Genomic DNA, 15,756 nt, shown 5'->3' on the forward strand with positions numbered 1-15,756 from the left:
TACAATGAGATGCTACTATAAGCCTGTTAGAAAATTGGTAATACCAATCGTTGGAGATGATGTAGAGCAACTGGAATTCTCATACATGTTTGGTGCAAATATAAAATCATATGGCCACTTTGGAAAACTTGAAGTTTCTTAAAATGTTAAATATATGCCTACCATATGAGCCAGATATTCCACTCCTAGGTATTTTTATAACAGCTTTATTCATGTGAGCCTCAAACTGGGAACAACCTCTTATTCCACACCTGCAAATCCGACTCATCTGTAGAGACGAGTAGCTTAATGGTTGCCTGGGGCTGGGTTGGGAGGGAGGGATAAGTTACAAAGGGACTTGAGGAAATTTGGGTGGGTAGTAGAAATGTTCTGACCTTAATTATGGTTGTATTTATACATCTTTAAATGTCTGTCCAAACTCATTGAATTATATGCTTCAGATGAGTGTACTTTCTTGTACATAAATTATACCTCAAAATTAATTTTAAAAAATCTACAGTGATTTTCAGTATACCCAGGATAAAGAACAGATTTGCTGGTTAGCCTGAAAATTCTTTCTTTATTCCGCCCCATAGGTAATTGCTCTTGCCTTAACTGCTGGCACTCCTCCATCTAAACCATAATCACTTATACTTTCTGAGTGCATCACACTCCTGCAATCTAGGGTCCCTGTCCCTCTTTCTCTACAAGGATAACTTTTACTGATTCTTTAACAGTCAGCTTATGCATACTCTTCTCCAGGAAGTCTTCACTGGTTCCCTGGTGTGAGTTGATGACGCTCTTCTGTGTTCCCATGGGACCCTGCACTCACCTCTCATGTGAGAGGCTGTTTCACTCTCACCTTTTTTCTTAGTCTCCTCACTAGGTTTAAAATTCTGTAAGGAGAGAGACCACACTTGTGGTCACCTTTCTATCTTCAGTATCAAGCCTAGAGTAGATATTCAGGTGCTTATTACATTTTTGCTAAGTTATTATATGTAAAAATCAACGTTTTGACATTTTACATTGCTATTATTTGCAAGTTTGAGGAAATGGGACCATATAAGAAACTTCTGGAGGAGAGGCTCATGTGTGAATATTACGGAAAGTAAGAGGATAACTTTCATGAACTCGGCTTTATTCTCCCATACACTTTCTTCTTGTGCTTCAGAACTACTCTGTTGGTAAAAATGGAAGATAGAACTTACCTGTGGTCTCCTTCTTAGAGGTTCTGTTCTTTCTCACAGCGAATGCTCACTCTCAGTGGTCTCTGGTTCTCAGAGTAACCTTTCACCATATCGAAAGGTGCCTGCCTTCTGTCTCTCCTCTCCCCAGGCGTTACTCTTTTTTCTCCTGGTTCTTGTCTATCACATTATGCACAGTCATTTCCACTCTTATTTGAAACCTCATGCTCTTTTTAAAAATCATGGTAGCTTAATAAAACATAATGGTAGGATTTCAGGCTTGATACATAGGAAGAGTGATGCCTGATTAGGCTGAGAATTGCTGTGTTTTGGAAGGTATTGTTGATATCATTTTTAGGAACTTAAGAGTTGCATGAAACTAGTAGCATGTGATCTTTGGCTTAGCCAAGGTCTCTCTGTTATTGGACATGACAAACTCTAGGCTTCCAGGCTTTATCCTAGAGGAGAAAATTGTTGTAGAAGGAAAAAGTGCTAGGATTATATCTTTCTTGTGCCTTTTTCCCATAAGCTGAAAATGGTATTTCTCCTTTTTCTTGACACACATATGATTTGTCTCTTTCTCTACCTGTATCCAAATTTTTAATAGTATTTAATAATATTTTTTTCTCTCTTTTCACACCTCTCTGTCTTTGCCTCTTTCTTTCCTACTCCTTCTCTCACCCTCTCCGACATGGCATCCTCATGAAGTGCTCTGAAGGGTTTTGATGTATTCCACTTTCTCTTGTGTGGCTCATTTTTAATAGTGTTTTCTGAAGGGTGAAAAGAAACCAGCATTATTACAGTTGTTAGAGTAATACCAATAGTAGTGATTGTTAACAATCAAAACAATAATAATGTTGGCATTATTTACATTCTTGAGGGGATGATGTGAATACTAGAGTCCGTTATGTTTTAAAATGCTCCTTCGAGGCAATGCTTCACATAAAATATAGTAATTGTTCCTAGCATTTTGATTAGTATTTGGGTAAAACACTCTTTGGAACGAACAGTGTGACTGTTCGTTCCAAACTGACTGATGTGTGACTGTTTCTGTCTTTTTTTTTTTTTTTTTGGTATTGAGAATATAATCTCTGTGAATTGATTGTAGAATATTACTGTGTTAAAATCATATCAACATATCAATGACTCAACTTTCCCCTTTAAAAAAATAGTTTCAGATGGAAAGTTCAAAGCCTTTACTTTCTAGGGTTGTTTCTTAAACAACTCAATTCACTGTATTGTAAATATGCACAAAAGGATCCGGTATTGTTTTGGGCAATATTTAGTGCAGGACCACTTTGTCAATCCATCACTCCCACTTGTGACAGAAGATGGAAAGGTCACTGGAGTGGACCTTTTTATGGCCAACTCAAATGATGCTCTTGCATTAATTAAATTTAGAATCTCCCCAGCCACTAAAAACATAAACTCCTGGGCTTCCCGGGTGGCGCAGTGGTTGGGAGTCCGCCTGCCGATGCAGGGGACGCGGGTTCGTGCCCCGGTCCGGGAGGATCCCGCGTGCCGCGGAGCGGCTGAGCCTGTGCGTCCGGAGCCTGTGCTCCGCAGCGGGAGAGGCTGCAGCGGTGAGAGGCCCGCGTACCGCAAAAAAACAAAACAAAACATAAACTCCTTTTGCAGAAAGGATAAAATATGCAACAGAAATAGCTTCACTTACGCTACACATTTTCAGGATGCTTAGAGTTGTGTACATATGCTCTATGGAAGATTTCTGTTTTCTTGAAAATACAATTTGACTCCATGACAGAATTATAAAAGGTGACCATATAACCTGCTCATGTTCATAAATATGCCAGGTTTGTTTGCAGGAGTGAAATTGTTTCTAGATTAAGCCAAAGATGAAAATGTAGCACTAAAATGAAAGTACTTTCCTTGTCAACTTTAACACAGAAGCTGAAAAATCCTCATACATAGGAAAAAAATGAAAACGAAATAAGCTTTACCTGAACCATTGATTACTCAGCTAACCTGAAGATTAAACTGAGGGTGCCTTTAAAGGAGGAGAAGGCTGTCATTGATGAGCTCAGATGAGAGGGTTTTAGGAGCCCAGTGAGATTACGTGGGTTAGGTCACAGGCAAATAGATGGGATGGCCTGGTTCGGGCCTAACAGTAGGAGCTTATTCAGGACAGAGAGGAAGAAACGTAGCCAGAAATTCAGTCGGCTTATCGGGAAACAAGGGAAATAAATTTATTAAAGGCAAGAAAATACAGCACGAATGACACTTTAATACTAAAGGTTACTGACACACTTGTTAAGCTTCCTTCAAGTGTGCATATTTGAAGGTGGGTTATTCCTAGTTGGAGGTGAAATTTTATGATCCATTAATGCATATTATAAGTAGTTTGTATTTAATTGGAGTAACATGTACATATTCATTTATATCACAGGTTTTTTTTAATGTTAAAAGGAATCACTTGTTATTTCCAGGGATTCTTCCTTTTACATCAATGAGCGATAATTGAAAGTATCTTAGGATTGATACATTCACCATGTTTTATTTTATTTATTTACATAATTATCCCACTATCTTGGATTTTCACTGACATTTTCTGTTTCAACGTGTAGGGGACAAATAATAACGGTAGCTTCTGAATCTTGGAAGAGTGTCAGCAGCCTCTATAGCTTTCCAGGAGAAATTAACTTTCTCCTCCTGTCCTTGTTTTAAATTCAGCCCCTTGTTCTTGTCTTGGGACTTCGGTGGCTGAGAACTGAGAAACGGTGTTGCTTCTGCTCCTAGGACTTTACTTAGCAATATACACTGAGCACCTGCGCTGCACCAGGAGCTGTTCTGGGCTCTAGGGAGAGAATAGACCAGGGAGATTCTGTTCTAAAGAGGAGAAGCCAAAAATAAACACTAAGTGAATTTTAAACATTGCTCTCTACTATGGAGACAGGAAAGCAGGGTGATGTGAAAGAGTGACTGACACTGGGGGATACAAAGACTCTAGACTGAGAAACAAACTTTTCTCTGAAGAAATGACATTTGAGCCAAGTTTTCCAGGTACCCCAAACAGCAAGTGAAATGGCCCAAAGGTTGAATAAGCTGGGTATGATCAAGGACAGAAGGAAGGCTGATAGAGTTGAACAAAAGGGTTAGTAAAGCTTTAGTGATGCCAGGAAGATAGGCAGGAGCCAGATCATGGAAGTGCTCATAGGCCATCAGGACTTGAATTTTAAGTGCAGAGAGAGGCCATGCTTTGTTACTATTGTGGAGGTGGTGCTTAGCTTAATCAAGGGTGTGACATATTCTGAATTTTTTTCTTTAAAGATGGATTGAAGAAGGGCAAGACTAGATGCAGGGAGATAGGTCGGATGTGCCTGAAGGATTCGAGGGCAATATGATAACAGAGAAGGTAGCATGAGATAAAACTGAACCAGGTGGAGTAACCTTGAGTTGGCCTCTGCCACCTGTAGGCCAAGCAGGTGTAAACCTCCAGGATTTGGTTTCAATGCTCACAGTTATGTTCAATGAGTATTTTCCTCTTCCCCTTGTAGACTGCAAGTAATCAAACAAAATCTATCATTAGTCATTTATTGCTTGGACTAAATTCTCCCTTTCCAAATGCAAGTACTTTTCTGAAAGATGCTATATTCAGACATTAAAAGCAAATTCAGGGCTTCCCTGGTGGCGCAGTGGTTGAGAGTCCGCCTGCCGATGCAGGGGACACGGGTTCGTGCCCCGGTCCGGGAAGATCCCACATGCCGCGGAGCGGCTGGGCCCATGAGCCATGGCCGCTGAGCCTGCGCGTCCGGAGCCTGTGCTCCACAACGGGAGAGGCCACAACAGTGAGAGGCCCACGTACCGCAAAAAAAAAAAAAAAAAAAAAAAAGCAAATTCAATAATCATAATGTTACCCAGCCAAACTTGGGTCTGCTTGCCTGCCTGCAGTAAAACTGATCTGACACTGGGCTGTGGTGAAGGAAAGTGCAGCATTTATTGCAGTGAGCCAAGCAAGGATTCTGGGGCAGGTTGTACTTAAAAGACCCGAACTCCCTGAAGGCTTTCAGGGAAAGGTTTTTAAAGACAGGGTGAGGGAGGAGGGTTGTGGGGTGCGTGACCAGCTCAGGAGAATGCCAACCAGACATTCTCCTGATTGTTTGGTGGTAAGGTAATTGGGAGTCAACATCATCAACCTTCTGGTTCCAATCAGTCTGAGGTTTACGTGCTTGTGGGCATCATACAGTTAACTTGTACCTGGTGGGGGTTTCAGTATCTGCAAAACAGCTCAAGGGACAAGGCTCAGAATATTGTCTACAGCCCTTAAGGAGGAACTAAAGGTCCTTAACATTGTTTAATGGTTAAACTATTATTTTTTTGTCTTGCTTGACTGATTTCCCTTTTTTCTCCATTTCCTCACTTCTCTGATTAAATTTATTCTTGGACTAAAGTTTTTCTACAGACAAAAGGCAGGCAGAGGACATGGGCAGGGGTGGGGTTGGGGGGGCGGAAACATCTGCTCCTGAAAGACCACACAAGGTCTTGCTTGGTTAAAATAACATTTCTTATGTACCATGGAAGATTCTCTTCACCAGAAAAAAACCGCTTGGTTAGAAGGGCAAGACAGACACAGAGGAAAACGTAAAAAAATATAGCATTGCACGTTCTTGATCCGTTGATTTGCAGGGACTACTGTATTGGATTTTTCTGTATCCTCTCTATTACAGCACTACATTTTAGCTACTGAGAAAATGTTTGTTGACAAATATTGTTGCACTCTCCAGCATTCGCATCTTAGTTTAATAATCTAATTCTCCCATGTGATAAACACATGTGGCTTTTTCAAGAAGCCTACTTTTGGATATTCAGCTTCACACATGATGAAGCACTAGATTCTTTTTTCTGAAGGGTAATCAAAGATGATGTTTTTGGGGGGGAGAAGAGTTTAAATTGAATTCCTTTGAGTTTCATCATATAATATTTGGCCATCCTGCCATGTTTTGAGCAAGATAGCATATGTTTTATGAGGCACAGCTTGAAAGAAGAACAAATTCAACGATGAGAGACAAACACCAGTCAAAAGCAGGGATTCAGTCAGTGCATCAAATAATATTTTTAAGAATTCGTCATGGGCAAACATATTAGGTACCTTGTGGGACATGAGGCCTTACGGAAACTACATATATACTTATAAAAGATAGAGGTACATATAATTTTGTAAATTGGCTGTTACAAAGCATTGCTATAGGGGTCAGAGTAATTCAGAGGAGTCTGAGGGTGATAGTAAGAGAGTTTGGCAGACTTTTTAAGAAGTCGTAGCAATTTAAGTGGATTCTGAAGGATCCACATTGTTCTTCCAGGAAAGAATGACAAAGATGCATGACCAACGAGCCATCAGAATAATAAAACTCTTGGCCCCTACAGCTTAAATTTTAGGGAAAGGAATATGCGTAATCCTATAGTAGACATTTATGGATGGAAAGATTGAGTCCCAAGTGTTTTGGGGAAGCTCTTTAGAACTAAAATATATATAAAGCCTATACCTGTATTTCTAGACAGAGAATGATGGAAGCATCTGATTAACCCTTTCATTCTTAATTCATGACAAAGTAAATGCATGTAACATCAACAAGTTGCTGCAAGCTGGACGTCTAGAGAAGAGAGAAACATTGAGTGTTGTGTTTCTTTGTCAAAATATATGGGTACTGACAGTAATGGCTTATCTTCGTTTTTCTTTTCTTGTTACTCATTTGGATTCTGTAAGTTCTTTTCAAAGAAATAGACAGTCTATGTAGTTACACTATTGAAAGAAGTTAAAAAAAGGTTTTAGCTTGGGGCACAATTATTCAAGTATAGTTGCAAAACACAAAAAGAGTACATATTTAAAATTGTGCTCTGGTGAGTATGTTTGGTAGCACACTTTTAATCTGGCCTAAATTACTTTTTTTTCATAGTGGCTTCTTGTTGTAGTCTATAGTAGGGAATGGGGTGACAAGTAGGTCAGTTTTTTCCATATCTGGATGAATACTTCTCACTCTGTAAGCCTTTCACAGATTTTTTATTTTATTTTATTTTTTTAGTGGAGCTACTCAGCTGGCGGGACCTTAGTTCCCTGACCAGGAATTGAACCTGGGCCCACTGCAGTGGAAACGCAGAGTCCTAACCACTGGACTGGCAGGGAATTCCCATCATAGATTTTATTTTTGTTTTCTTATTTGAAAGGAACACATATAATCAGGTACTTACTCTATTCTCTTTAAAAAAAAAAATGAAAAACTGTATATTGGTACAATTTAAACAAAAGAATTATATTCTGATGAAAAGAAAACATATAATAATGTTATGTTAATATTTTGGAAATAGAAGTATTAATTGCTATTTTAGAAAACATTTCAAAATTTCCTCTATTCTAAGGCAAAAGTAAATGTTTATTGATTTTACCATGTACGCGTCAACTGGGAAAACTGTTCTGGTTAACAAAAAACAGCTCATTATGATTCTTGACTTTATAAAAGCATACATTACTGAAGAGAATGTTAAGCCCATAGAGTAATAGTGACAAGGAACAAGTGGATATAATACAGATAGTTAATATATTTTTTTTATATTATCAAGTATTATATATATATTTTTTTGATTTTGCCCAAACCAAAGTGAAATAAAACTCTCCTTTAGGAGCAGCAAGTATTCTTATTAAAGAAAACATAAAAAGGAAAAATAAATTTACAGAGATTGTCTAGTTCCAAGGGATAAAAAAAATATACATTTTTTTGTTGTTTATTTAGATTCATACTTCAATGGTGAGAGTTATAGAATTCAGTGTATTTTATCTTTATTTTTTTATAGAAAGAACCTGAGTTCTATTTTTAAAATTACGGCATGCGATAATTTAGGCTTTCTTGAAAAACAAGAATGTATTGTGTTGAACATTGAATTAAATATGGTCCCTACTGAATGAATGAATCTTGAAAAAATTGCTAAGTGGAGTGAGTCATGAAGGAAAAGAAACCTATTTTAGAGCAACCATGTTTATCATTTAATATATGTTTACTGTCCCTATTATTTCAACAAAGAAAATACATATTCCAGTAAAAACCAAAATTTGCCTGAAGTTAGCCAATATAATCTTTCCCTTTTGCTTTTTTAGCTGCTATAATCATATATGTAATATATAATTATAGTATAGGTATAATATATATATCATATTATATATATATATTGAGCAATATTTTTCTCTTCTTCCTATAAGCTCTCCTCTAACTGTTTTCATTTTATACCTGGTATAAAATAGCTGATGACACTGAAACAGATGTGGAGCAACAACATACTAGGAAAACTGTACCAACGGGATCCTCTAAAGAGAATTGGATCTCCTAAACGTAAGTGACCATCCATGGTTCTACATGAGCTGGTGGGATCTCCCTAATGAAATGGCCACATGTGAGCTGAATGGCATGGGCTCACGTAGGAGCTGAGAGTTGGAGTAAATAATAGTAGTAGTAGTAGCTAACATTTACTGGGTATTTAATATGTATTAAATATACTACTGACTGTTATAAGATATATATATATATGCATATTTATATATTCTTATTTAACGTAAACAATTCTTACAGTGTAGGTATCATTACTAACTCTACAGGTGAGAAATCCAACTTTAGTAACATTAAGTAACTTGCCCAATTCACACAAGTGTCAATACTAAATAGCAGAAAATAGCAGACTGAATTCAAATTCAGGCCATCTGGCTGCAGAGCCCATACTGCTAGCAATGATGCCATTCTACCACCACAGGTGAGCTCCTAGGCTCCTTTTATCTCTGAGATTATAAAATTATGATTTATGTCTTCTCCTTCAAGAACTCAGTAAGGAGATATCACTCAACAACATATTCCTTGGGAATATAGCTTTATGTATGAAGGCCTGGAAATATATCTAGCTAATGATTATGGTTTGAATAGTAGAAAAGAGATGACATTACAACTTATTTTTAGTGAATTACTTTAGTTAGATGTGTTCTTGTTTTTTTTTTTTTTTGTGGTACGCGGGCCCCTCACTGTTGTGGCCTCTCCCATTGCGGAGCACAGGCTCCGGACGCACAGGCTCAGCATCCATGGCTCACGGGCCTAGCCACTCCACGGCATGTAGGATCTTCCCGGACCGGGGCCCGAACCTGTGTCCCCTACATCGGCAGGCGGACTCTCAACCACTGCGCCACCAGGGAAGCCCAGATGTGTTGGTTTTTAGTAACCGAAAATAATGATTCATTATCACAGGCCAGGACAACCTTTGCTAAGAGAGTATTTATATGTTTGTTAGTATTTGATGTGAATCGAAACAACCATAAAATGAAAGAAATACTTTAGGGTAAATGCCTCTAAATTTAAAACTAAAAACTCACTTTACAACTGTGAGCATTGCCAAATTATAATGTCATATAATGACATTAGAGATTAAAAAAATATTTGCGAGCTATGGCTACAATAACATTTTCATTTATTGGTGCTTACATAACACATTCTCAGAGGCTTTAAAAAACAATTTGCAGACATCTTGGAAATGTTCTAGCATTTCAGTAAGGTAAAAAGCAAATATATACTAATTTGGAAGATAGAAAAACATAACCAAAAATAGATTAAGTAGTATGTTCAGTGTCACTGAATAAATTGGAATTAGCATGCTGTATAACTCTTCTCATGCAAATGATTTTCATATCACTCCTCTTGAACCGCAGTAAAAGCCTATCTCAGAACTCTGCTCAAGTTAGCTCCTCTGTTTATCTTGTTAGCTAGGATGACACAGATTTGCATTAAAAAATCAGTAGCTTGAGAACATCCTCATTTAAATGACAGGCAGAGAAAAATATGCCACAAGCAATAATGCTGGAAAGTAACTAAAGAGAGAGAGGAGGAAGACTATGAGAGTATATGTTATGAAATTGGTTTTCGTAGCATTGAAAGAGTCATGAAAAGAAGCAAGAAGTCAATGGTATAAATAGCTTCCAAGCCATCGAATGAGATGAAGACTGAATAGTGCTCACTAATTTGTGAAAACAGGAGCTATTTGTCAATCATGCTGAGTTTGAGATTCAGTTGAGTAGAAGAGATGGAATCTAGATTGTGATAGTTTGAGAAGTGAGGAGTCAGAGTGTAGATAACCTAGATTTTAATTAGTTTGACTGCAAAAAGGGTAGAGATAAGTAATAGCCAGAGGAAGTTTTGAACTAAGAAGATAACTTATAGAATTTGGAAATAGTGTTAATTTCTGACAGTGAAACCAAAAATATAAAATTAACTATTCGTAGAGGAACCTAACCCATGCACTGGTTTGTATAGATGAAAACCTAGGAAATATACATGATCAATCAAGGCAACTAATGCATTTCTTTATAACGGGAATGCTACTAAGAAGCTGTAATATGCCCTGCCTTATTTTATAACCTAATCTAACTTATGTGCTAATGGAAAGAAAAAAAAAGAATACCTCACAGCAGTGTGCTATGGAAATTTGCTCAACAAAGAAGTGCAGTGCTTATGGGAAAGATGGATTTAGAGCACAATATGTAATGTCATATATCAGCGACATAAGGAACGATAGAAACCTAGTAAAAATAATAGTACAGTTTTACACATGTTAAATGGATATGAAAAAATAATACAATAAATAAGACACTTTAATTTGAAAAATACCCATGTTTGCTTCTGGAAATGGGCTTCAGAAGGGTTTCAGCTTATGAGTTATTGTGAAGTGATAGAAGATGGGTGTAGTAGTTTTGTAGGGCTGCTGTAACAAATTACCACAAACTGGGTGGCTTAAAGCAAGGGAAGTTTATTCTCTCACAGTTCTGGAGGCTAGAAGTTTGAAATCAAGGTGTAGGCAGGTCTGTGCTTTCTCTGATGGTTCTAGGGAAGAATTCTCCCTTGCCTCTTCTAGCTTCTGTTGGTTGATGGCAGAATCCTTAGGATTACATAGGTACATCACTTCAGTCTCTGACACTGTCTTCACATAGCCTTCTCCCCTGTGTATCTGTTTCTTTGTGTCCAAATCTCCCTCTTATAAGGACATCGGTCTTACTGGAGTTAGGGTTCACCCAAACTAGTTCACCTCAGTTTGACTTGCTTACATCTACAAAGACCCTATTTACAAGTAAGGTCACATTTATAGGTTCCAAATGGACATGGATTTTTGAAGGTCATTATTTAATCCAGTACAATGGATCATATGAAATTAGAAAGCTGTAACACTAGATGTGGATGGGACTGGCTTATAACACATGTGGTGAACTGAGACAGCTGGTAGGTGTTTGAAGTATGTTCATTTTTTGCATTATTTGGCTCAGTTAAATTGGGTGCTGTTTTCGATGTTCAGCTAGTGTTTTTCATGCATAAGCTAACACAAAGTTCCTTTCCTATTATTCCCTAATACATCAGTCATGTTGGAACAAATTCATGCTATCAAAACTAGTGTTATAGATCTGATTATACAATGAAATACATAATTCTTAATCACATTGTTTGTTCAGCTTTGAAAAATGCATAAACTGTGTAATCTATGCCTTTCTCAAGATGTCAGACATTTTCATCACTCCAGAATGTTCCCTTTGTGCTTCATACCAGTTATTCTTTCCAACCAACCATTGCTCTGATTTCTGTCATCATGTTTGTTTTGCCTATTCTAGAACTTCATGTAAATGGGATTATACAATAGGTACTCTTATGTATCAGGCTTCCTTTATACAGTATCGTGTTAGGTTCATCCATGCTGTTGTATACATCACTACTTCACTCCATTATTTTAAATTGAGGTAAAATTTATGTAAAATAAATTTCACCATTTTAACCATTTAAAATTATACAGTTCAGCGGGGTTTTTTTACATACACAATGTTGTACAATCATCACCATTGTCTCATTTCAGAATATTTTTGTCCCCCAAAAGATATCTCCTGCCCATTAACAGTTACTCCCTATTCCCTTCCCCCTTTCTCCTAGCCCCTGAAAACCACTAATCTACTTTCTACCTATATGAGTTTGCTCATTCTATATGTTTCATGTAAAAGGAATCACACAATATGTGACCTTTGTGTCCGGCTTCTTTCGGTTAGTATAATGTTTTCTATATTCATCCAAGTTGTAGCTGTTTAATACTTCATTTCTTTTTATAACTGAATAACATTCCATTGTAAGAATATACCACATTTTGTTTATCCATTTACCAGTTGACAGACATTGGATTGTTTTCACTTTTTGGCTATTAAGAATAATGCTGTTATGAATATTTGTGTTTAATATTTTTACTTGAACATGTCTTTAATTTCCTTGGGTGAATACTTAAGAGTAAAATTGCTTGGTCATATGGTAATTCTATATTTAGCTTTTTGAAGAAATGCCAGACTGTTTTCTAAAGTAGCTGTACCATTTTAAATTCCTACCAGCAATGTATGAGGACTCGTTTCTCTGCATCATCATCATCATTTTTTTAAAATTATGGCCATACTAGTGGGTCTGAAATTGTCTCATGGGTTTTGATTTGGAATAAATGGCTAATGACATTGAGCATCTCATTGCTCATGGTCATGTGTCTATCCTCTTTGAAGAAATGTCTATTCAAATCCTTTGCCCGTTTTAAAATTGCATTGTTTGTCTTTTAGCTGTTGAGTTTTCAGTTCTTTATATATTCTGGATACTAGACCCTTATTAGATTTAAGATTTGTAAATATTTTCTCCCGTTTTGTGGATTTTCTTTTCACTCTGTTGTTAGTGTCCTTTGAAGTACAAAAAAATTTAATTTTGATTTGATGAAGTTCAATTTTTTTTTCTCTTTTTGCTTGTGTTTTGGTGTCATGAATAAGTATCCATGGTCATGAAGATTTATTCTTATATTCTCTTTTATGATTTGTACAATTTTAACTCTTAGATATAGATGTTTTTATCCATTTTGAGTTATCTTTTGTGTTATGATATGAGGTAAGTGTCCAACGTCCTACATTTTCATGTGGATATCCTGTATTCCCAGCATTTGTTAAATGCTTTCCCTCATTGAATGGTCTTGGCATCTTGAGAAGATCAATTGACCATATATTATGTATTTATTTTGGGGTTCTCAATTTTATTCCATTAATCTGTATGTCTATCATGCTAGTATGGCATTGTTTTGATTATAGTAGCTGTATAATAAGTTTTGAAATCAAGAAGTGTAAGTCCTTCAACTTTGTTCTTCCTTTTCAATATTGTTTTTCATATTCAGGGTCTTTTGCAATTCCATATGGTCTTTAGGATTAGCCTTTACATTTCTGCAAAATGGCAGATGGAAATTTAATAAGGAATGCATTAAATTTCTTGAACATTTTGAGTATTACTGCCACCTTAAAATTAAGGCTTCTGATTCATTAAGACAGATTGTCTTTCCATTTATTTAGGTCCTCTTTAATTTCTTTCAATAATGTTTTATAGTTTTCAAAATATTAATGTAGTACAGTATGCAAGTCTTGAACCTCTTTTGTCAATTTATTTCTAAGTATTTTCTTCTTTTTTATAGTCTTGTAAATGAATTTTTTCCTTAATTTCCTCTTGGATTGTAATTTTCAGTACGTAGAAATACACATGATCGTTAGAACTCAAATTAATAGACATTTTCCAGTACTCTGGCATATGGATGATAACATACTTTTAAGATCATGGGAGCATTTTATCAAACACGGTTAGAGCTTGTCACCTTAACTGGGATGTTTTGAGGAGTGGAATGGGGAATACATCTAGTTTACATCTAAAATCATCTTTTATAGCCAAATTGTACAAATGATGTTGACTTGACATATTTCATGGGTACTATGTCAAACGCTTCAAAAGAGTGTAGACATATGTTTGCATGCATCTACCAAAACCAATGAAGGGTGAAAAATTCAGACAATCAAACGGAGTTTACATCAGATAGGTTTTTTTTTCTTCACTAAATTACTTAAATTTTTCAGTTTTCAAGAAAGTCATTGGTAATTTTCACAAAAGTAACACTTCAAAATATATTTCAATTTGATATTTGAGTGATAGGAAGGAGTATAACAAGTTCTCAAATGTGGAAAACATTGAAATCACATTTCTAAAGAAATGTTTTGGAACTTTCTCTAAAAGAAACACTTTTCCATTTATTGTATGTAATTCAGGCATATATAACACTCTCAGAGGAAAATGAGAGCAATCAGGGAAAAATCCCTTGAAAATGCTATAATTTTAGTTTATCTCAAATTACTTTGAAAGGCACACTTTTTGCAACAAAAAATTTTCACCATCGCTGAATTTAAAATAGCCTATGAAATGTATGTCTTCTCCCATGACAGTTTTGTAGAACACCACTCTTATTACTTATTGCTCAAGTGAGTTTAAAAAACAAAACAAGAACAACAAATCATTCCTATGAAATGTCTTATTATTGCAGAACTCTTATACTAAAAAAATAATTTAAAATTATATCATATGGCAGTTTCAGATTTCAGTGTAGAATATTATGCTTTGTAGTAAGTATATTCTGTCTTTTAAATTTCACATACTTTTTGGTAATCATATTTCTGTAAAGTAACCACATTGCAGTCAAATAGAATTTATCTTTGTCTTGATTATTCAGTATAAAACAGTACCCACACAACCAAGATGTATGCTTACGGTTATTTAATAATTGTTAAAGAGACAATTTTGATGCGTAAATCTGGAATGCCATCTACCAACCTAATGAAAAGAAATACTATTATCTTGCGTTTTCCTTTTCTGTTATTGACTTGTGACGCCCCAAGACCATTTTTAAATTGATCAGTGTAGTCTTTATCTGTCATGGAAGCAAATTCATTCTTTGGGTGGCTGAGCAAGATGAGGGAATAAATTTCTCAGAAATGTATCCCCTGAAGGTTGCTGTCCATTATTGTTACAAGTTTGCAATGGAAATGACTTCATTGCTATACAGAGAATATGATAAAATTTAAAGCTTGTGCAAAATGATTAGAAAACAAATATAATACATACATATTACTATATATCACCACAATGTGATACATTTATTTATTAGACAATGTTTTGAGTATATCAAAGCAAACATAGAACAACTCAAATCTGAATGTTAATCCAAAGAATAATAAAAATGAAAAATTAATGCCTGCAGGGAATAGGGGATTGAAATCTTCTCCCTTTTTCAACATAGAGGACTTAACATTTTCTGCTTGGATGGCATGTGTGCGCTCTGTAAATCAGATTTCATCATATCCGTGTTTCACTTAACTTTACCCCTTCCACATTGCTCCTAGTCTGATTTAGCATGGTTTCATGAGTCTTTCTAAGAGATCATCTCAACAGAAAAATAGAGCAAAACTTAATGAAGCTAATTCTATCACTTGAGTTTAAACTTAGCTCTGTGTCATCTGTGCCCACTTTTATATAAACCACATCACATGAGTTACAATATATTGTTTTTATTTTACTATATTTAAGTATAATCCTTATCTACACATCTGTACACAGGTAAACACATACATTTATTTAAAATATTAATATATATTTTGACCTGTGTGTGGTATATCAGCAAGGATATTAAAGTTTCCATATATTTATAAAAACAAATAACTGGAAAAACTTTAATGTTCCACTAAGTGTAC

The 15,756-nt window shown here is 35.9% G+C and overlaps 1 protein-coding gene across 17 annotated transcripts in view; it reads left to right on the top strand.

The window, feature by feature from the left end:
• The window catches only part of DNAJB9 (DnaJ heat shock protein family (Hsp40) member B9), a 707,453-nt gene that overhangs the window by 426,080 nt on the left and 265,617 nt on the right, over positions 1-15,756 (top strand). For 14 of the 17 annotated variants that reach the window (XR_011246618.1, XR_011246616.1, XR_011246605.1 and 11 more), the window contains one exon: positions 8,413-8,500. The exons of 1 other annotated variant lie outside the window; for it this stretch is intronic. The gene's annotated coding sequence lies outside the window, so the exon portion shown is untranslated. Of the gene's footprint in view, positions 1-7,201; positions 7,360-8,412; positions 8,501-15,756 lie in introns of all 17 variants that reach the window. 2 more of the 17 variants (XR_011246608.1, XR_011246612.1) reach the window with 1 other exon arrangement.

The sequence above is a fragment of the Delphinus delphis genome, chromosome 9 (assembly GCF_949987515.2).
Source record: "Delphinus delphis chromosome 9, mDelDel1.2, whole genome shotgun sequence".
Classification (NCBI taxonomy): domain Eukaryota; kingdom Metazoa; phylum Chordata; class Mammalia; order Artiodactyla; family Delphinidae; genus Delphinus; species Delphinus delphis.